The 15,953-nt window shown below is 49.2% G+C and overlaps 1 protein-coding gene across 3 annotated transcripts in view; it reads right to left on the bottom strand.

Moving 5' to 3' along the window:
- Window positions 1-4,588: 4,588 nt before the first annotated feature.
- MYO18B (myosin XVIIIB) overlaps window positions 4,589-15,953 on the bottom strand; it is a 232,527-nt gene continuing 221,162 nt past the window's right edge. Inside the window, exons 42-44 of one of the 3 annotated variants that reach the window (XM_089894624.1) lie at window positions 12,204-12,567; window positions 11,523-11,600; window positions 4,589-5,926 (exon numbers count right to left, since the gene is read on the bottom strand). The gene's annotated coding sequence lies outside the window, so the exon portion shown is untranslated. The other 2 variants (XM_089894623.1, XM_089894622.1) reach the window with 2 other exon arrangements.

Here is a 15,953-nt window from a genome sequence, read left to right as displayed (position 1 = left end):
CACTCTGACAAACAACTGCACATCAACTGTGCTGATAGCCCTATAGATCTGATAAAGAATTGAGATTTCTTTTGCTCCCAGGGTGATAGGGAGCCACTGAATGATATGTCCCAGCTGTGAGAGAGTCTGTCAGTTTCTGCATTACCTTCCTTTCTGCTGATGCAGAAAAATGCTGTAGGCAGATGACAAGAGCCCTCCTTTGTCCCTGAGAATTCCCTGTGTCTTTAACCCCCAGCTAATAATGATAATAATAATATCACTACATGTAAATCTAAGCCTTAATTTTATGATCTGGGGGGTCCATCATACACTTATCTCATTGGTCTAGAGTTTGGGGGTTCTTCAGCCTGTGCCCCAAGTCCTTTCAGAGCATTCCTCTAACAATTATAGTTTGCATTCCTGTTTCAGGCCAGGAAAGAGTTCCTGTCCTCGTGGGTTTTACTGCCTAGTGGGTGATTCAGACAACACACAGCAGACCAATAATTAAAGTACAACTTGTGATTCAGGTCATAAAGAAAACATACAGAGAGTAAGGTATAAAGTAACCAGAAGACACCTACTTAGACTCTGAAAAGAGAGGACGTTTAAGCGTTGATCTGAGGGACGAGACCAGAGCCAGACACGTGACCATCAAGGGGAAGCACATTCCGGGCACAAGGAACAGCATGAGGAGAGGATCAAAGACAGGAAAGGATCAAAGATAGGAAAGGAACTGCCAGAAAGCCAGCGTCACAGGGTTGGTGAATGAAAACGTGGTATGAGATGTCAGAGGCAGGTAGGGGCTGAAGCAGCACCGTGCAATAAAACAGAACACAAGCCACAAGTGTAATTTTAAAATTTCTAGATATTCAAAGGAGTAGAAATAGGTTGGGACCAAGGTGGCCGGGTAGGAATATCTTGCGCTCACCTCCTCTCAGGAGCACACCAAGATCACAACTGTCTGCAGAACAACCACGGATGAGAAAGACCAGAACCTACCAGAAAAGCTCTTCCACCACTAAAGAAGGAACCACCGCGAGACGCGCAGGAGGGGTAGACTCGTGATATAGCCAAATCCCATACCCCCAGGTGGGCGACCCACCCACCGGAGAATAATTACTCCGCAGAGGTTCTCCCACAGGGGTGAGACCTCTGAGCCCCACGTCGGGCTCCCCAGCCCGGGGTCCTACACAGGGAAGACGAGCCCCCAGAGCATTTGGCTTTGAAGGCGGGCGGGCCTTCATTTCAGGAGTGCCAGGGCGCCGGGGGAAAGAGAGGCTTCACTCCTAAAGGGCTTAAAGGGCCCACACAAAACCTCACGCGCTCCAGGACACGGGGCAGAAGCGGTCATTTGATAGGAGCCTGGGCCAGACCTACCTGCAGGTCTTGGGAGGTCCCCGGGTGAGGTGGGGTCGGGGGGTGACTGCGGCTCACGCTGGGGACACAGGCACTGGTGGCAGCAATTCTTGGGAGCTCCTACCGCGTGAACGCTGATGTAGGTGGAAGCTTTTGCTGGCGGCCGCCATGGTGGGAGCCTCCCTCCAGCTCATTAGCACCAACACCTGGCCCCATTCAGCAGTCTGTAGGCACCAGTCCTGGGACGCCTCAGGCTAAGCAACTAATTGGGCGGGGACACAGCCCCACCCACCAGCAGTCAGGCTGACCTAAGACCCCCTGAGCTCACGGAAGTCACTGGAAGCAGCCCCGCCAGAGGCCCCAGAACCCAGCTCCGCCCACAGTCCCAGAATCCCCTGCGCCCGGCCCCGCCCCGGGGAGCCTCTGGACCGGCCCCATCCACCTGGGGCGGACGTAAGATGCAAGAAAACCGCAACTCCCCAGCCTGCGGACTCAGCCAGCTGACAGCAAGCTAGACCCTTCCCTGGGACCAGCTGGGCCCCAGCCCTGCCCACTAGCAGGCCAACACAAGCTTCAGGACACCCCAGACCCTGTACCCAACTGTGTCAGGAACTGCCCCCTCACTTGTGACCTGACACCAGCTCTGGGACCCCTGGGCCCTGCAGCCAGACTCCAGGACCCAGCTCTACCCGCCAGTATCCGGCACTAGCCCCCCAGGACCTGGCTTCACCCACCAGTGGGGGGGCAACAGCCCCAGAGTCTACTGGACCCTGCCTCTGCCCACCAGTGAGCCAGCACTAGCCCCAGCCCTCTGGGGTTCCTCAGTCAGCTGCTTCGTGACCCGATCCCACCAACCAGTGGCTGGCAGCCTCCACGCAAGGCAGGACCTGGCAACCAATTGGCCCAGGGGCCGACCAAGCCTAGCTGACTGCCCACATAGTCAGCCCGCCACAACAGAAGGACCCACACATCCCTCATAGGAGGAACCCCTAGAGTATATAGCTTGAGTGTAGGGGCGGGGGGTGTGCTGCTGGGACCTATAGGACGTCTCCTATAGAAGGTCACTTCTCCAAGGTCAGGAAACATAACTAACCTATCAGATACAGAAAAATACCAACTGCGGGGCTTCCCTGGTGGTGCAGTGGTTGAGAGTCTGCCTGCCGATGCAGGGGACACGGGTTCACGCCCTGGTCTGGGAAGATCCCACATGCCGCGGAGCGGCTGGGCCCGTGAGCCATGGCCGCTGAGCCTACGCGTCCGGAGCCTGTGCTCCACAACGGGAGAGGCCACGGCAGTGAGAGTCCCGCGTACCGAAAAATAAATAAATAAATAAATACAATATAAAAAAAAAAACCAACTGCGACTTAGGCAAAATGAGGCAACAGATGAAGACTACAATAACTGAAAGGAAAAATGCACTAGATGGAATCAACAGAAGACTGAATGACAGAGGAATGGATCAGTGAGCAGGAAGATAGAGAAGTGGAAATCATTGATGCTGAATAGATTAAAAAAAGAATGAAAAGGAATGAGGACAGAGACCTCTGGGACAACAGCAGGGGCACTAATATTTGCATCATAGGGGTCCCAGAAGGAGGAGAGAGAGAGAAAGGGCCTGAGAACATATTTGTAGACACAAGAGCTGAAAACTTTCCTAACCTGGAGAAGGAAAACACTGTCCTGAGCAGACGACCTCATGACACTTTTGGCAAAATTTAAATGTAGTCATTTTAAAGCCTGAAAGCTGCATTATTTTCATCCTAACTCAGGATGTAGTTTAGTGACCAGAATAGAGAAGAATGTGCCAAATGAGCGTCAATCAGGTGGATTTGGGGCTATCACTGCAAAAGCGGAATTTATAAATTTAGTATCCTCAGAGTAAAATGATGTACTTCATAAGTTATTTTTTCTACATTAGAAAAAAGATATCACACAGGGAATTACATTCCAGATTTAAAGAATGAATGGAAAGGATCCAAAACATGAAAGTGTAGCAGGTTATTGGTCATACTTGTAAAGCGCCTCATATCATTGAGAAAATAAAGGTGCCTTAAAAGACAGACTGAAAGGTAGACTGTAACTTAAAATGTTGGTGACTTGTTCTTTCACATTAATGGAGGGCAAGGTTGGTCTGAGGATGTTAACTGTTGATGCGAGCAGTAGTAAACCTGCTTTTAGATACCATACTGTTAGTATTTAATTGAAAACTTACCTATTTTATTTCAAGCCTGAGTAACTTATAGGATGTTATACAAAGTCTAAAGCCTTCATCGAACCTCCCAACATGTTGCTTATGGCTGTTAAAAAGTATAGAGATAAAGTTGATTTAATTATATTTTCCTTTGTACTTCAAAAATTATCCTAACACTGTTGTACCTTAAAAGGATTTCCACCAAGCTTTCTTGAAAAGTCACTTCTATAAGGCAAGAAAGAAGTTGTTTTAGAATCATGTACTAACTCTTTAAATGACAATCATTTTGAGACAGCAACTGTGAGCAGTGTAACTTCAGAAAAAATTTTAGTCGATCAGATTACTGTAGATTTTTAATGATGATTGCCCTGGATAAAATTGTACTTTTTCTGTCTCCTTTTCCATCCTTTCTTCTTCTTAGTTTCAATTCCTGTAGTATGATAAGCATGCATACTTTTATTTCTTTAGCTTCCTTAAGAAGCACTAGTTTTTTCAGGTTTAGAGAGATACTTCCTCCCTGCCTTTGACACATTGGATTAATTCAGAGGCTTAAATCAGTTTAAAATGAGCTTTTGCTTTTCTAGGTCATTAATGTTTGTTTGTTTTGCGGTACCCGGGGCCTCTCACTGTTGTGGCCTCTCCCGTTGCGGAGCACAGGCTCCGGACGCGCAGGCTCAGCGGCCGTGGCTCACGGGCCCAGCCGCTCCGCGGCATGTGGGATCTTCCCGGACTGAGGCACGAAGCCGTGTCCCCTGCATCGGCTGGCGGACTCTCAACCACTGCGCCACCTGGGAAGCCCCATTAAGGTTTTTTGTTTAGTTTCTTTAGCCTATAGTGGCTGAGTTTAGCACTTGGTGTTCAAAATTTTATATTAAGAAATGACAAGTTGCTTTGGTCCATTTCATAAGCCAAAATTCCTTACATTTACATAATTAAATGTTCTTAAAATGAAGATTTACTGTTTCTTCTTTACTTGCTGGTAGAGCTGAAGTTTGTTTTACTTGTACATTTGTACATATACCTAATGTTTTCAAGTGCCTTAACTGTTTAACATCTCTGGCTTCAAAGATTTGGGGGGAAAGGTAGGCTTACCTCACATTTTTGTTTCCCTCAGTAGTAATATTTTAGGTACCTCACAAAAAATTTTATTATGATGCCATGGCTGTTAGTTTTTAGTGAGTGCTTTAAGATACACGATTCAGTTGAAAATATACAGAATTTCCATTCTCCCAAAGTGGTAAAAATTAGCTACAATGGTATAATTGTCATTTACCTAGATAGGAATACTTTGCCACACATTAATGTTAACAGTATAGCTATTTTTGTGAAAATGTAGCTGATGAAGGCTCTCATCTTCTGTAATTTTGAATAATGCTCTAACAGAATCATAATATGGAATTAGATTTTACAAAAAGAGCTCTTACAACAGAACTCACAGTCTTTTCCCCTCTTCCTTTAGCAGTTTAGTATCTTGATCCATTAATAATTCTGGGTTTTTTTTAATCCAGAAGGTATATAGAAACCTTTTCAGATTTTTCATCTGATTTCTTCATGTAGATTGTAGTTTATTAAAATCCCTTATTTTACCTTACAGATATTTGTTGCACAGACACTGCTGTATTTAGAAAATTCTATTTCAGTTCATTGAAAACTGCAAAACCAATCTGTATCATGTACCAAACTGATTTAAAACAAATCTACATGTTTATTGGAAAAAAAAGTCACCAGAGTCCAGGAAGCTCAGAGAGCCCCATACAGTTCGATCCCAAAGAGGAACACGCCAAGACACATTGTAACTAATACGGCAAAAACTAAAGATAAAAAGAGACAACATTAAAAGCAGCAAGGGCAAAGCAACAAATAACATACAAGGGAGCTCCCATAAGGCTATCAGCTGATTTTTCAGCAGAAATGCTGCAGGCCAGAAGGGAGTGGCATGATATATTTACAAGTGATGAAAGGGAAAAAACTACAACCAAGAATATACTCTACCCAGCAAGGCTCTCCTTCAGATTTGATGGACAGATCAAAAGCTTAACAGACCAGAAAGGGAACTTTCTGGGGTTTCATGAGGGAACTTTCTGGGGTGACTGTTTGACACCCCGCAAACAGATTGAACAGCACACTTTCTTTTTTATTTATTTGGGCTGCATTGGGTCTTCATTGCTGTGCATGGGCTTTCTCTAGTTGCGGCAAGCGGGGGCTACTCTTCATTGCGGTGCGCGGGCTTCTCATTGCGGTGGCTTCTCTTGTTGCGGAGCATGGGCTTAGTTGCTCCGCAGCAAGTGTGATCTTCCCGGACCAGGGATCGAACCTGTGTCCCCCGCACTGGCAGGCGGATTCTTAACCAGCGCGTCACCAGGAAAGTCCGAACAGCATACTTTAGATCTGAGCATTTCACTGCGTGTAAAGTTGATGTCAGTTAAAAAAGAAATATGAGCTATTGTTATTATTGTCATTTTAAAAAAAAATGCACCAAACACTATGGTTGACACTTACGAGTCTTGTCTTGTAGTCACTGGACTGTAAGTGCTACGGAGGCAGGACCCAGCCCCCCTTGCTCCTGCCTGGTTTCCCAGTGCCCAGCACAGTGCCTGGCACATAACAGGTGCTCAGTAAGTGTTTGTTGCATGAATTCATGAATGAACAAAAGTGGGTGTTTGAAGAGGGAGACAGCAGGAGTGAAATCGCTGGCTGGGAGAAATGAAGTCCTGGCATTTACAGCCCTCAAACATTTCTGTTCTGGTTTGCTAGACAAATGGGGGCTCCGTTAACACTCGTATCTACGTATTTATAAGACAGCCTGGAGGCTGCTTGGGAACTAATCCGGCATCTCAAGGAAATCATTTGCCTTTAGAAAAGATGTAAATATTCCCCACTCGGCTGAACAGAATGGCCCCACTGGGCTCCTGGAAAAACAGTCCTTGAGAACGTTCTTTAACTCACTCAGGAAGGCTTTGTATGGGGAGGCTGGGAGAAGGATCCAGGGAAAGAAAGAGAAACTGACATTATGGAGGGTCTACTATGTGTCAGGCCCCGCGCCCACCGCTTTCACGCACACTGTCTCCTTTATGCATGATGATGAAGTTGACGAGTCACTGGCTCTATTTCACAGATGTGAAACTGGAGGCTCAGAAGTGCCCCAGGTGAATGACTCTCTCTGAATGGGTTGGCACTGAAACCCAGGCCTGCCTGACACCCAGTAGGGGGTGTTAACTCAGCCTGTTGTCACTTGCTGGGTGCCCAGGGGCATATTATTCTCTGAGCTTCAGTTTCCTTATCTGTAAAAAAGGCGTCCATGCCTTGCCTTGTCTGCATCCCCAGTTCACAGCCATGATGACCGCATTGTGAAGGGTGCTCAGAAGGTTCAGGTAGTCACTAGTTTTTCTGTCCCTTCCAACAAGGAAGAGGTGAGGCAGAGAGGCAGCCAAGGGAAGGCAGAGATCTCACCGAGGGCAGCTGGGTATGTCACCCGCCAGGTTGTCAACACAGGGAACAGGTACTCATTTCTCCATCAAGCGTTTCCAGTTGGCTCTCCCTTCTAATTTGTCCTCTTCTCTCCACCTCCACGGTGACCACTCTGGTCTGAGCCACCTTCATCCCTCCCTTGGATTAGTGACCCCCAAGCTGATCTCGCTGATTCGGCTCTTGTCCCTTGGAATCTATTCTCCATCCAGCAACCGGCGTGACCCTCATCAATCCCAGGTCAGATCGTGTCACAGCTCTGCTCCAAACCCTGCAATGGCTCTAGGGTGACCGCCTTGCCCTTGTTGGCCTGGGTTCCCCGTTTTAGCATTGAAACTTCTGTGTCCTGGGAGCTCTCTAAGTCCCGGCAAACTGGGATGGCTGATCACCCTGAATGGCTCCCAAATCTGAGTTCAAGCCAACATCTTTACACAGTGCTACATCGTCTGGCCCCCATCACCTCTCTGACCTCGTCCACCGCTCCTCGCCCCCTCACTCACCCCACTCCAGCTGTACTGGATTCCTTGCAGATGCTCAAACACATCATTCACCCTCCCACCCCAAGGCCTTTGCACTGGCTGTTCCCTCTGCCTAGAATGCTCTTCCCTAAGCTGCAGACATGGCTGCATCCCTCGCTCCCTTCAGATCTTTACTTAACGTGTCTTTTTCAAGAAGTCCTGCTCTACCCACTCCATCTAAAATATTCTCCACATGACTCTCAAAGCCTCCTGGAGCGCTCTCCTGCTTCATCTTCTCCCCCACACATTTCACTACCTAAAACATTGAATCTTTTACTTTCTCCTCTTGTTTACCATTTGCCCCTACCCTCAACTAGTATGTGGATTCCACGAGGGCATGAATGCTTGTCTGTTTTAGTCACTGCTCCGTCTCTGGCGCTAAAATAGGTCCAGTGCCTGACACATAGAAGGTGCTTTATAAGTCCTGGTTGAGTGAATGCATTTCTTCAGCATCAACCACAGGTTGGGTCCTGCATCTAAGAGTTGCGTGAGGGAAAGCAGTGGGTGAACAGAGGGCTTCATGCTGTGCTACATATATAATGATGGAGGGAGACACAGGTGAGGGGAGACTGTGGCAGAGCCCCCAAACCTACCCGGAAGTTAGGGATGACTGAGAACTGTAGGAGGAAGGGCGATTCATAAGGTGAGAAGACAGGTGAGATGAGATGTAAGTCTCAGACCAGGGACTGCGTCTGGGTTGTTCAGGTTGTTGAGTGGATGCCCAATAAATCCATTTGAATGAATGAATGAATGAATGAGTGAGTCAGGCACAGATGAAAGCATATGAGAAAGCCCAGAAGGGAGAAGGAACTGGGTGGGGTTGGGGCAGTGGCCAGCACAGGGGCAGGCAAAGCACTTGGGGACAACATCACTCAAGACTGATATGAACAGCATGTCAATCATGATGGCAGCTCAAGTCCATGAGTGATTGTAAAGTGCAGGAGAGGTTCCAAGTGCTTTTTCATGCATCCGTCTGTTTAATTCTCACAACCAACCTTTGCCCTAGTTTTAGTCTTAGCCCAGGCTCCTGAGGAAATAAACCTGGGGCAAGGTTTAAACATTTGTTATGTTACTGGAAAGTACAATCTCAGGGCAGTGAGCCTGAAGGAGAGGGAAGGGAAGGCAGGAAAGATAAGCTACAAGGTCAGTCACACGTTCTGGCCACAGTGGTTGCTGGGCTCCATGGTCTGTCTCTGTTAGAATGCACAGGAAAACTGCCCGGCGTGGTCCAATAGAGGGAGGGGTGGAGAGGGAGCGTGTCCTCCAGTCCTTCACACCCCCTCTCACAGGTGAAAGTGCTCTCCAGGGTGATCCCCTTCTGGAGTGGTAGGAGGAGCCACAGAGCCTGGCGTTTGGCTCTCTGACCTGCATGTATGTTGCTGTAATAGTAGCTGCAATTCAGACAGCAGCTGAGGGTCCAGGAGATTGATGGGGCCAAGAGAACAAGAGAACAAGAGAAAGCTCGGGAGATGGATCCAATCCAATCGCTGCTATCCTGCCTTTGTCGTTGGGAAACTGAGGCATCGAGAGAGTAAAGAGCTCACCCCACCATGCCTCCAGCAGTCCTGACACACAGTGAGAAGAATGTGGACCCCTTGGGGCTGCAGAGAAAGCAAGCATGTGGACCTAAATCTCTGAGGCAAGAATGTGAAGATGCCATCAGGATTCTCTAGTACACTCTGGGTTATCCACAGTCAACCCAAAGGCTGAATTAGCCTTGAATCACTTCTCTCCAGCTCCAAGAAGCAGCAAGAAGCGAAGGGAAAAACACTAGGTTCAGGTCTGCTCCCAATTTGCTGCGTGACTTTGGGCAATAGATGCTCGCTCTCTGGTCCTGTTTCTCCACATGAAAAATAATGTGCCAGTCCAATGCACTGGTACCAGCGAGGCCCCTCCAGCAGTGTCTGCTCCTCGGCTACAGAGAACATCCCTGCATGCCCCTCCCTGCTTGTCCCTGCCTTCCAAACTCACCTTAGAGATTCCCACGCACAGGTACAGTGGGAAACAGTCCAGGGACCATAAGCCATGGCACCCACCCAGCTCTGACTGAGATACCCAATGAGCCATCAGCAGCAAGAATAAATTCAGTTACCTCTCTCTTTTCAGGAGAAGACACATTTAAATCTATCTGATGGCTTCTTGGGTCATGGCAATTAGGTATAAGTCACTCAACCCATCAGGCATGAAATTGGGTTCCTTCAAAGACAGGAGAGAGGCTGGGCATCCATGGAGCCAGCCCCCCCATTCCACCCCACCTTTGAGGGAGGTTGCTTGAGATTGGAGCTGGCAGCAGAGGTGATCGACTGCTAGGGCGGGGCCCTTGCTCAGTGTGTCCCTGCCTGTGACAGAGCTGGAACCCCCTTTTAGCCTTTCCCCAAACCAGCTAGACGACCAGGCCACGAGACTGGCAGGAGGCCACTGAACCTGAACCAGGAGTCAGGAACTCTGAACTCCAATCCCAGCTCCTTCACTGCTCACTTGGTCAGTCACTTGGTTTTGCAAAGCCTCAGTTTCCCCATCTGTAAAATGGGTGCACTAGCCCTTGTCCTCGTGCTTCTGTGAGCCAGACAAGCTTTAAAAATTAGTGTCTCCTCTTCCAACCAAAGGAGTTTAGAAAACTGCTCGAGGTCACAGTTTAAAAAATGGCGAAGATGGGAATAAATCCAAGCCTGTTCCAAGAGTCTGGGCCCCATTACCTCCCAGGTGGAGCAGGCAGGGCCAGCTTAGTTCTGCCAGAGGGAGATGGTGAAGGTGAAGCCATATGATCCATAGACCTGTTCTACCAGTTGACCTTGTAGAAAAGCACTATCCACACTGCCAAGCTTGGCCCATGGTATTATCATCAAGGATGCCTGGGTTTGGAGTCAGAGCTCTGGGTTCAAATTCCAGCTCCCCTTGTCACCACTCACGTCCTCTATGAACCTCAACACCTGATTTGGGGTGGGGGGGATCCCCTACTCTCTCATTTCCACCTTCTGCCTGACCCCTTGTTTGTTTCCCTCTCCCCACATGCTGAGCGATGAAGAACTGCTGTTTATTGGATTGTTCAGAGTCAGCTGCAGTCACTGGACTCAGCTGACCGAGGGCGAGGCCACTGTGCCTTAAAGGATCGCGTCCCCCAGCCTCCTTCCACCTCTGGCTGGGGGCAGGGCCAGGGCCAGGGCAAGGGCTTTGGGCAAATGCAGCTGTGTCTCCCCCTCCCCTCTGCGCCAGCTTGAGCGGGAAGACCACAAACTTGAGATGATGGGGGGTGGGGGATGGAGAGGCTTAAATAAGCCACTGCCCTGAGCTCTGCACGCTGAGGCATGTGCGTGAGCAGGATTTTGCCCAGGGCTACCGAGCCTTCGTGCAGCTACTTACAAAGCAGCTTTTCGAGTCATTTAAAATGTTTTCTTGCAGGTGTAGAACACATGGTGTGACTGACAGGGCCGAGACCCCCAACACCGCTTCTTAGCAGTGATGTTTGAGTACCACCCAGCACAGTGGCTGGCTGCTTGCAGACATACAAAGAGTGGGAGTGGCAATGGTTCTTAACAAAGGGTGACAAGGTCACTGCCTCACCTCATCACCGGGCATGCTGCCTAGCATCTGTCCCTGAGCTCTGAAGGTTGCTGACAGGTAAATAAGCAATCGGTTCTGGTGGGAACCCAGCCGAGGCTGCCCATCACTCTTGGAAGACAACAGCGGGAGCTCTGCCAGGCCATTCATCACATCTGGAGCTGCCGAGGCTACATCCAGCACCCTCCAGCACCCACGTCCCCCAGCTGCCCCAGTCTTCCCTCGCCTGTTACAATCCTTGGGATTGGGAAAGGATGCAAAACCACAGTTCCTCGGCCCTGAATGGTGCAGACAGCCAGGGGGCTTGGGACAGGGCTGGGTCTCTCTTGGCTTGGGGAGGGCTCTGGGCAGGGCTGGGATGGGACGGACATGGGAGGATGACCTGGAGCAGGTAGGCTACTGAAGGGCCATCAGGTGAGCGGGCCCAGCCGATGGATATATCCCCAGTTTATTACCTGTCTCCTGCAGTAAGCCACAAGCTTCACAAAGGTAGGCCCTCTGGCCATCCTAGTCTCAGCTTTCTCTTCAGTGCCCTGGACATGGGGTGGTAGAAAGATTAATAAATATTGATTAAACCAGAAAATGTTAATTGAGTTCTGAACTCAGATCTACCTTTGTCTTGGGACAGGTCTTTTCCCTCTCTGAGCCTCCGTTTCCTCACTTGTAAAATTACCTTGAGGCTTTCTTCTAGTCCTGAGAGTCCAGGCTTGTTTCAAGACCGGGTCCTGCTGCTAAAAATGGCCCCGGGGCCCGGAAACAAGAGGGAACGTTTGGGGCGGCCACTCAACCCACCTGGATGTGAGACCTGCAACACCCTCACCTTTGAAATGACTTTGGTTATGATGTCAGGGAAACCACACAGGGCACAGCTGTGCAGATGGAGCCTCTGAGTTGGGCACCAGGGAAAAGTGTTTCTGAGCCCAAAGATCAATGGTGCCACTGTGGAGCGCGAGCTATGTGCCAGGCACTGTGCTAAGTGCTTCCTGAGCATTTGATTTTTCACGGGATGCTGGGAGGCTGGTACCACTTCTAGACTCATTGCACAGATGAGTAAAGGAGGGCCCAGAAAGAGGTGAACTGACCGAGGTCACGCGCGGATGGAAAGGCAGAACCCAGGGCATGAGCCATTTAGTTACCCTGGGTAGCAGAAGTCGGAGAAGTGAAGGCTTGCACGGTGCTTACTGCACTGGGTCCTGGGCTGAGCTCGATGGGACACCAGGATCCACGCTAGAATTTCTGGAGTGAGCTGCCAGGGAGGAGGACTCAGCTGGGTCAGAATCTCTTGCATCAGGGTGTGTTGGGTTGGGGGATTCGAGAGGCAGGGGGACAGTGGTTATCTTCTAGAATGCTGAATTGATTTCTAACAGCATCTTCAGGATTTCTGTTTCCTGATGCACGATGAGGAAAGCTTTGCTGTTGTTATCTGGGTTTAATTTTTTTGAATGCATCACTCAACGACTGAAGAAAAATGATGGCTTTCTTCCTTTACCAAAAGGTACTCTGTAAAATAAATGTCCAGAAAAATTTTAACAGGAAACTTACGAGATAATTTCATCTTTATTTTCCTTTATACCACTTCTCACTCTCTGACAACATATTTATTTTCTTGCTCATTGTCTGTCTCCCTTTGCCTCCAGAAAAGCAGGGGGCGCTGCACCTGCCCTCCATGGATCCCCCGTGTGGGGAACAGTGCCTGGTGCCTAGCAGGTGCTCAACAAATATCGCCTGGGTAAGTAATCCTGCTGGCACAGGAGGAGAAGCACATGGAAACACACAGGTTCCAGGCCCTAAAAATGTCTGCAAAACTCCAGTGCCAGGAAGGCAGTGAGAATCTCTATTCCGGATTTCCACTATTGCTTTTGTTTGGGGACCAAGCTGGGAGTTTGGGACATATTTATCTGATCACTACATTAATAATAATGATCATTATTAATAAACTAACTGGTCACCTTCTCTGGCATAGCATGTGCTATGGGCTGAATTATGACCCCTACAAAATTCATATGTTGAAGTCCTAACACCCATAACCTCAGGTGACTGCATTTGGAGATGGGCCTTTAGAGATGTGACTAAGTTCAAGTGAGGCCCCTGGGCTGGGCCCTAATCCACTCTGACTGGGCTCCTTTATAAGACGAGGGAATCTGAACACAAAGAGAGACACCAGGGATGCATGGGCACAGAGGAATGACAACGTGAGGACACAGCAAGGAGGCGGCCGTCTGCAAGCTAAGGAGTGAGGCCTCAGAAGCCAGACCTGCCAACACCTTGGTCTTGGATGCCAGCCTCCAAAACTGGGAGAAAATAAATTCCTGTTGTTTAGGCACCATGCCCACCCCCAGCCTGTGGTATTTTGTTATAGCAGCTCTAGCAAACTAGTATAGCCTGCTACACTCTCCCATGCCCAAATCCCATTAGAGTCTAATAACTATTCCCACCGTTGAGATGAGGAAACTGAGGCCCAGTGAGGGAAGTGGCTTTTCCAAGGCTCCATGGGTTCCACCGGAGGAAGACACAGGGCTGTGTCTGCTCCCATCCTTACCCCACACCCAAACGTCGTCAAGCTTTTGAACAGCACCCTCTTCCTTGCCAGGACCTCTGATTCCCTGCAGAGATCTCGGATGTCCCCTCCACATGCCCCAGCTCTCTCCGGTGAGCTGAGGCCACTCCTGTGCATGGCAGGCTGGTGGGGGATGTTCCTTAAATACATATAAATATATGATGTATTTGTCTACAGACTCACCAAGTGGGAGAACGCTCCTGCATCTGAGAAAACACAGTCCACTCTTCCACTGACTCTCTCCGCCAGAGAGACGGGCAGATGGTGAGGTCTCCCAGGGAGGGCATCCAGTGAATTTCCTTCCTGCCCCATCTCTCCTCCCCTTCCCAGTTCTACCCACAACCTCTGGCGAGGATGGTCAGAGCTGAGATCTTCCCTTCTTGGGGTAAGCGCCAACTGGTAAGTTGTTATGGCTTGAATTGTGTCCCCCACCCGCTCCCAAGATACCCGAACCCCCAGGAGCTCAGAGTGTGACCTTATTTGGGGATAAGGTCTATGCACAGGCAATCAAGTAGAGGTTAGGGTTGATTGACTGTGACTATGACTGTGTCCTCATAAAAGGAGGAAATTTGGACACAGAGACAGACATGCACAGGAGGAAGACGGCTACATGTAAGCCAAAAGAGAGTCCCTTAAGATACTCCAAAGGAACCAACCCTGCCAACATCTTGATTTTGGAATTCTAGCCTCTAAAACTTCAAGATAGTAAGTTTCTGTTGTTTAGACCATGCAGTTTGTGGTGCTTTGTTATAGCAGCCCTAGCAAATTAACTCACCGGTGATCCCAACAGGACTTTCCTTCCTGATGGCAGCTGCGACTGGCTGTACCAGAGGGGCCCTAGGAATAGAGGCACATGTGGGGTAGGACGTGGAGTCTGTGCCAGTGGGAACTTAAGGAGAAGTAGCATTGGCTACCTGAATGTGGGCATAAGCTAGTTCTGTCTTTGTAAATAGGAAAAAATAAGTGGATCTATCTCTTGGGACTTTATAAAGTTGGAGTGAGATGCACTGTGTAAAATGCCTAGCACGGTGGTCAGTACACAGTATGTGATCAATAAACATCAGCCTATAGTTTTAGGATTATTGACACTTCAAGGATGTTTGATAAAGCAGGTGTCCAGGCTGTAAGTGTGCCATTGCGAGTGTAGTTTTTGGTACACGTGCATAGTTGTCTGTGCATGGTAGTCTGTGTATGTGAGGTGTACGGGGGACTGTGGGAAAAGATGGTCACAAGTTCTTGAATGTTGCTGTGGGCGGACATTTGTAGAGATGCATATATGTCAGTGTGTCCCAGGTATTCAGGGGGTATGAGCCACTGACTTGTTCCGTGGTTCATTTGCTCGTTCAGTCACTCATTCATCAAAATTTCTTGAATGCCCGCACATCTACACACAATGTAGATATGTAAATAGACAAGGGAAATATGATAGAAGCATGGGAATTAAGGGAGAATAGAGAAAGAGCATTTGTTTCAGCTTGATGTATCAGGGAAGACTTCCTGGAGGAGGTGACATTTGAGCAGAACTTGGCCAAGAGAGCAAGGCCATTGCATGTAGACACACAGGGAAAGAAATAGCAGTGTGCACCCGAAACTACAAACAGTTTGCATTGGTCCCCTTCCTCGGAACCCTTCTGCCCCAAGGTGCACACCATCAATCCTCCAGAGTCCTAGGTAACATGATCATAGAACAGAGAGAAAGCCCAGATGCCAAGAAGCCAACACTTTATTTGGTACAGACCTAGCATGCTGGGAGCCCCACGCCCCACGGGATGTGCCTCTGCTGCCCCCCCACCAGCCTCTTGAGGGCGGCCACACTGGCTGTGGACTCGGGGCCCCCGGGGAGGCCTGGCTGGTCTTTGTCTCTCTCTCCAGAACATCATGGAGTCGGGAAGTCTTCAAGGAGGGCAATGTGTCACAGGAGGCTGGAAACAAATGCAGGTCAGAGCTGAGAAATGGGGCCTGGGGAGTGTGTTTTGGTGGGTGGAAGCCCCTGGAGCCCATATTCCCAGGTGGCGTTACTGCAGCAATGTGCTGAGTGGAATGAGATAGGAGGGGGCAGAAGGGAAATGAGTGGAGGGAGCCTGAAAGACATCCTGAAGGGCCACCATTTCCAAGCGCAGGTACCTGACATGCACTGTGGCCACTGTGGCAGTGCTCTGGGCTGGGGTCTCTGATTCACATGCCGCTCACAATGCTACTTTGGGTAGTTGGCATTATTACCCCCATCTTCCAGCTGAGAACACAGACGTTCAGCAAGCCTGCATCGCTCGGCAGTTACCGGGAAGAACTGAGCTCTGGGGGCTTGAGTGGTTCCGAATCCCGTTAACAC

This window comes from Delphinapterus leucas, chromosome 14, assembly GCF_059928025.1.
Source record: "Delphinapterus leucas isolate spDelLeu-1000000601 "Yukka" chromosome 14, BTC_Dleu_Yukka2, whole genome shotgun sequence".
Taxonomy (NCBI): domain Eukaryota; kingdom Metazoa; phylum Chordata; class Mammalia; order Artiodactyla; family Monodontidae; genus Delphinapterus; species Delphinapterus leucas.
The sequence above is the reverse complement of the archived record's forward strand: the minus strand, read 5'-3'. Positions and strand labels throughout refer to the sequence as shown.